The following is a 6876-nucleotide window of genomic DNA, read 5'->3' as shown; positions in this document are numbered from 1 at the left end:
ATAATTTAACCTGTACACGGTGAGTTTTTCCTGTTTGACTTGTGCTGCATTCACCCTAAATAATTGCTCTGAACCATATGCCTAGAAGCAGCCTCATTCTTGTTTGTGAAGCCCACAACATAACGAAAATACCTCAGTTATGCTTGCTTTCTTTTTTTAAACCTTGACTTTCCTGATCGTCTAACAACACTGAACAATGACATCAATGCCTTTTCAGTTGGCACATGTTTAACAAGTCGTTTGTCTGTTTTTATAGAGGAGGTTTTAAATGTCAGTATTGGCCTTAAATTGGCTAGAAATAGCCTACGCACATTAAAACGTTTATCCAAATTTAAAATCTACTTCATTACGTGCTAAACTTTTCAGGGTTCAAGTTCACTATTTAAAGAATTTGAGGGTGATTTGTTTTCAAAGTGGATCTCTCGATTACAACAAAAGTCTGTATTATCAGTGAAATAACAAGAGTTATAGTTGTATGACAAAAAGTAGTGATTGTCTGATATATATTTACTTATATTATGTATTTATTGCTAAATGCGTTAAAAGCCTATTCACGCCGTTGTTGCTTAGAACTGCGCTGGCGCATGATGCGCCAGTCAAACTTCTGCCAAAACATGAAAACTTACTTCAAACAGCGTCTAATTGACACACTCCGATAGTTAGAAGTCAGTCAGAGGGGTGACAATCACATTGTTAACTCCTTAAATAAGATAATGTAGTAAAAAGAAGTCTAATTTTTAAATCATGGAATGAATCTGAGCAAAAGCTCCATGAAATGTAATAGTTCACTCAAATAATAAATTGCATTAAATGCAGACCTTATTAAATGATCCACGGATGTTTGTTTGGATAGATGAAATCAAAACGGTAGCAAATTTCATTTTAGGAATCAAACGTTCAGATTTGTCTCCAACTTCATGGCTAATTCTGAAAAAAGCTATTGTGATTTGCTTTCTTTTAAATGGAACAATTATATCCTACTAATGTTAAATACATTATCAATAATTATAAATATGAAAATTATTATATTTATAAAGCCAAAAAAAATAAATAAAGTTGAAAACGTTTGCCTATACAAGCGTGTTGTGTAGGCTAATAGAGATGCCCCGTCGCGTGACTTGACAGGTGAATTAAAACAAACCGGGCGCGTGAGAGAAACTGCTACTGCACGAGGAGAGCGATGAACACCTGTGCGCATCCCTGCGCCACCGGCACACAGGTATAAAGCATTTACCCACCTCCTGACAGTAATTTCAGCCAGTATTACAGAGCCAAGCCAGTGTCGCTCGCGAGGAAAGATGACACGATGGTTATTGACATTTTTAAAGCGCTCGCCCTGCGTATGCACCTTAAAATAAGGCACTTGGAGGGGCTCGCGCTGGTAAACCCCAGTAAAGAGGGGTTCAAGAGCGGCTAGGCATAACTGTGAATTAATAACAAAGTGTGTCAGAACTGACCTAAACGCTCACTCACGTTTAAACATCCCAAATGCAGTCTTCGAGTACGGGATATGACTTACAGTTTGCGTTTAGACGGGAATATTTGACGTTACCTGAACGAGAAACTCTATTCTAAAGCTCGTGAAGTAGCTACAAACGTCGTGTCGCGATGCGCCTCAGGTAGAGCGCGCGCACACTAACTGCTTTGAACTGCGTGAAGCGCTTTAGCCAAGCCCAGTGTGTTGGATTTAAATGGTCCAGTTTTGACACATTTGCTTTGCTCAACCGAGTATCTGCGCTAAGGTACAACCACTCTTGGCTCAGAGCCTGTTGTTTAGAACACGAAACAAATTGACTTCTCCTCCCCCTGGTCTTTGCCTTTTTGTAATTTGCTCTGGCGTTGTTGTTTGTGTGTGACCAGCTCTGGGATTTCACCTCGTCCTGGAGAGACCAGCGCAAATCAACCCGAATAAAACATCCCGACCCTATTCACCTCTCCCGGAGGGTCGTTTTCCTTCGAGACACGTGGACGAAGCCGTACACAGCATTAGGTGAGTGGATTCAGACAGTATTGAACTTTAACTTGTGATATGTGCGTGTGTTTTCGTGTTCGGCATGAGCGCGCACGGAGCCGCTGCTCGCGTGACTGCCTGTTGTTGAGCGGCGTTAACGGGAAGGAGCTCCGCGATCTCTCCCTCTCTCTCAGCCCGCTCTTGCGATCTTTCCCCTTTCCATAGTCATAGTAATCCAGCTGGGATTAGAGCGCGTTTCCCTCCAATCATCAGCAACTCGATCATTCCTGCCTCAAACCGCAGCAGATCTCAATCCAAATCATGTCAGTTTCACCATTCCCATCAGCTCAGAATTGATTACTTTTCATTTAGCTACTGTGCGTATGTGCACACATGCATTTGTCAAGATAATATATTTGATGCCCCCCCTCCACCAAATTCAGATTTTTCACTTTGAAGAGTCAGTGAAATATGTTTTCTGCAAGCCCACAGGCTATTCATTGTTTTTGAAACAACATAAAATAGAATAAACACAAATAATCTAAAATAATAATACATTTGTAATGTTGTAATACTAAAACAAAGTTATAGGACATAATATAAAACTGTATCGCTCTGTTGAAAAATTTAACTACTAGAAGACAGATGTGCAGTGGTCAGCAGATAAGCACTTATGATAAGTTATGTAGTCCGATAGTGGGAAACAAAGTGGCTTGCTTATGTGTATTTGTAGTGAATTTCTGACATTTTGAAAAATTAGTGTACAGTAAAATGTGTATTCTGTATGCATCTCTGAATTATAGGTTTGGAAATCACTTGATAATAATTTGGGGAAACATAATTTGAGCATAAAAGGCTCTGTGACATTTAAATGAGACATGAATATTATTTGACTTATAAAATAAAACTTCTCTCGAAACCGGACTATAAGATGTGCATGCTCAAATTAAGTTACACCCACCATCATTTTATAATTTTAGGGATGTCCTGTACGCTCTGTCGTTCTAATTACAGTTTTTTGCACACACAAATTTGACTTGTACAGAAAACGTAGGATTTTTAAATATTTCAATGGCTCTTAATGGTGTAAAACAGATCGCAGTGAACTTCATAAAATCCAGCTGTTGAGTTCACACATAAATCTAATGAAAAATTAACGCTGACTTATATGGAGAGGGAAAAAAAAGTAATTTGCTCGTGTAAGTCATATATTACTGTGTTGGCTCTAATGCGTTGGTGATTGATTTTAGTGTTCACAAATTCATAAACGTTGTGATAAAGTAGTCAGATAATCAACTGGTGTGATTTTTATAATTTATTATAAGAATGAAATGTAATGTAATAGGAAGACAAGGGCTCAACGAGCAAAAGGGAAAAAGTACCTATGAATTCTGATGGAAATCCACAATGATTTGTGTTGTTTTGTCATTGAATTAAGCTTTTCTTTTTAGTGGGGTCATTTTAAATGCACCGAGGCTTTTCCCTTTTTGGCAAATGTTTATTAACACTTTACTTGGAGTGAGTTTTGGCTATTACCCACAAAGCCTTGCCTCATAATTCTGTCATAATTTGCATAATGAGTCTTTTCCCCCTTATTTTTCTCCTTTCACAGGCTCTTACAAGAGTCTCTTTTAAGAAAGAATTTGTGTTTCTTCATTCAAAACCCACTGACTTTATTCTGAATGAATTCCTCTCTGATAAGTACATAACCAGACATTAGATCTTGGATGTTGCTCTTTTTAATACCAGAACTCCAACAGAAACTCCCACTAAAAAAAAAACACTAGTTGAAAATGCCATAAGAGTTATTTTAGGCCGTGTTAGTCGCAGAGTTTCTCCATATCTCCTCACAGAATCAGGGATTGGTTTCCGATTGCAGGGAGGGAGAGAAAAATCACTGTGCATGCTCTCTCTCTCTCTCTCTCTCTCTCTCGTTTACCCTCATCATTCAGATAGATAAATTCACATTGCTCTTCAGATTATCACTTAACCAGTTTTGTGAATGCATCACTTTGGCATGACAGTATTATAGACCAGGTATAGTCCTTATCCCTAAGGCCACATCTTGACTGACTCTCAAAAAAAAATCATGACTGTTTGACTGAGTGTAACTTAATAATGAAAGGAAAGCAGACAGAACAAGAAAAGTTTTTGAGTGCTTACCCTAACCTTAGGGGGAATTTCTACAAACTAGAATTGAATTTTCAGGTTTTTTTTCCAATCACTTACCCTCAGTAAATTTCAAAACAAATTTTTTTTCAGATGTGAAACTCAAAAAGAGAAGTTTTGAATAATGTGCCAGCTGCTCTTTTCCATGCCATTATAATGAACAGGAATGGAAAACTTGATTGACTTTTTGACTGTTGCAATTGAATCTTTTGCAGTGTCTCACAAACTCGTGTCATTTAAAAAAAAACATGATCCTCAGGTTACAAAAGAAGTTCAACTTTTAGAAAAACCTGTCTCCTACCTTACTTTTTTTCTTTTCATTTTTATGTGTGAATAACTCATATAAGTGACTCATTTTCTGAATTTATTTGATGGTGAAAAATATGTCCTTTTGTATCCGATAGATTCAGAACGACGTTAGGGTGAGTATGTGATATCAGAATTTTTGTTTTGGGGTGATCTGTCCATTTAAAGGTGTGTTGACCCTCAGAAACACAAGAATAGATCAGAATCCTTTTCAACCACTGCATCTCCTCTGTTGTCCGTTTGAACTGTGTGGTGATCACAGGACAGGAAACGGTAAACAAATTCTTCAACATGTGGCGGCCTGCAAGAGCATTCTTTTCCTTATCCATTTCTCTCTCTCTTCAGCGTGAGCAAAAAGCTTGCACTTCCTCTCACTTCTCTTACTCTCTTTCCCCCTCTATCCCGCTCCAACAAGCCAGCAGGAAGATAGTGCTAGCAGATCTTGGACTATGCTGAATAGCATTTGCCAAGACATATGAATTATAAGGCTAATGGGCTTAAAAGGCTTGTCTTAACATTGTCTCTACTTAACCATGCAAAAGCTGGCTTATAGAACAGCAGAAATAGATTGGGAACCAAAATACCCCAATTTTGAGGTCAGGATTAGAATGGATGAAAGACACTAAGTTTCTTTGCGAAACCATGAAATATTCAATTGTTGGCAAATTGAGAAAAATCTTTCCCCACTGCTCCCTTCTGGCGAGCTGTTTGCAAAGTGCATTGTGATTGTGTTTTGACATACAACTGATGTGATTCTTCTCATAACCACAGAATCTGGGACAGGTCGTCATTATCATGAGGGGTGGGGGGAAAAAATGCAGTGAGAACAAAGTAACTGAGTTTCTGGGCTCAGATTGTGGAGGCAGCCCAGCAGCGAAGCACTGGCCATGTGTTCGGGCCGTCGCTCTGGTGGCTTTGGGCCGGACATCCACAGAGCTGCATGTGAACCGTGATGCTCTCACTCCCTGCCCCAGTTCGGGGCTCATACAGCCCTCTGATTGGATGTGCGTGCATCTGTGCTGTATGCCTATTGGTTCTAAGTGCTTGCTGAACTCTTTCTAGTGGGGTCCAGTTTAGTTGGATGGGATCTGAGGATCATTCCTGGCAGTTCCAGCTGTGTGGCAGGTCAGCTGCCTGCCCCCCTCCCCTGCCCTCTCTCAGCACTTCTGAATAAATGAGCTATTCTGGGACATGCAAATATCCAGAAGGCTGGAGAAGTCTTTGGAATATTTTCAGTGAATATTTTTTTTTTATTATGGCAAGTTTAGGGTCTCTTTCACTAACCTTGTGTGTGAATGGATTTGTGTGTTAACCTTGTGCAGGTGTTTTAATTATTCATCAGTAAGTTTACACTTGTGTGTTTTTTCTTCTAAATTTAGGATCAACTGTGGGCCACAGTGAGTCAGTGGGAGTCACCCCTTTAATATATCCATCTGTGAAATGAAAACTTGAATAATGTGCAGCAAAAGTTTACATTTATTTCCATTTTGGTATATTTTAAAAAGTATTTTATTCCTGTAATGACAAAGCTGAATTCTCAGCAGCCATTACTCAACTCGTCAGTAAATCATGAAATATAAATAGTAAAGTAATTTATAATATTACAGTTTCTGTCACTTTTAATCAATTTAATGATGAATAAAAGTGTTAATTTCTTGAATTTTATCCAGTGGTTCAAGTTATCCCCTTTGACACAGCTTAATGTGCAGTGCACAAAGTTGTGTCACTGGAGCGCTTTCTTTCTCTGAAATAAAGGCGTTTTTCTTTTTAAAACTCTTTGACTAGAGGACAGATTACTAAGTTGTTTAAAAGTAATAATAATAGAATTATGGACTTCTGGTCACCTTAGAAACATAAAATGTGTTAAGATGGATTTTTATGTTAATCCATCCATTATTAGAAACTTGAATAGGTAGGTGACCTTACAACAAATTGCACTAATTTAAGAGTAACAAAATAAGTAACAAAATTAACTAAATAATAATAATTTATTTTAATTTAAATTTTTTTGCATGTGAAGAAAGTTTTTTTTCTTCTTCTTTTTCTGCCCACATACTGTACTGTAAAAAACACTTCTTTTTTTATCAATAACTAATGAATGACACCTACTTTTTCAGGAACTGCCATTATGTTTTGTCATTTCTGTGAAATTATTTAAGGAAATACATTTTCTACAAATTTTTCTGGTGTGTTCATGTTTGTGTATATATTTTTATAGATAATCTTGCCCCTAAGTGGCACACAAAACAAATTATAGCTAGTTGCTTTACATGTCGGTCAGATGTTCTCTTCCTGTCTGAGCGAACAACCAAAATAATCAGTGGAAAAGACCTTATGCAAGAGTTTTTATCACTTGATTGGTTATCAATAGTAAACTCCAAGCTGTATGTGAGTCTATCTGCTTCTGCTAAAATGTTTGCAGTAGACAGCGTTTGGTGACAGTGCTCCTC

The 6876-nt window shown here is 37.9% G+C and overlaps 1 protein-coding gene across 4 annotated transcripts in view; it reads left to right on the top strand.

Moving 5' to 3' along the window:
* Positions 1-1725: 1725 nt before the first annotated feature.
* The window catches only part of sox5 (SRY-box transcription factor 5), a 206863-nt gene continuing 201712 nt past the window's right edge, over positions 1726-6876 (top strand). For 2 of the 4 annotated variants that reach the window (XM_059511179.1, XM_059511178.1), the window contains exon 1: positions 1848-1990. The gene's annotated coding sequence lies outside the window, so the exon portion shown is untranslated. Of the gene's footprint in view, positions 1743-1844; positions 1991-6876 lie in introns of those variants that run through there. The other 2 variants (XM_059511177.1, XM_059511175.1) reach the window with 2 other exon arrangements.

This window comes from Carassius carassius, chromosome 26 (genome assembly GCF_963082965.1).
Source record: "Carassius carassius chromosome 26, fCarCar2.1, whole genome shotgun sequence".
NCBI classification, from domain to species: domain Eukaryota; kingdom Metazoa; phylum Chordata; class Actinopteri; order Cypriniformes; family Cyprinidae; genus Carassius; species Carassius carassius.
The sequence above is the reverse complement of the archived record's forward strand: the minus strand, read 5'-3'. Positions and strand labels throughout refer to the sequence as shown.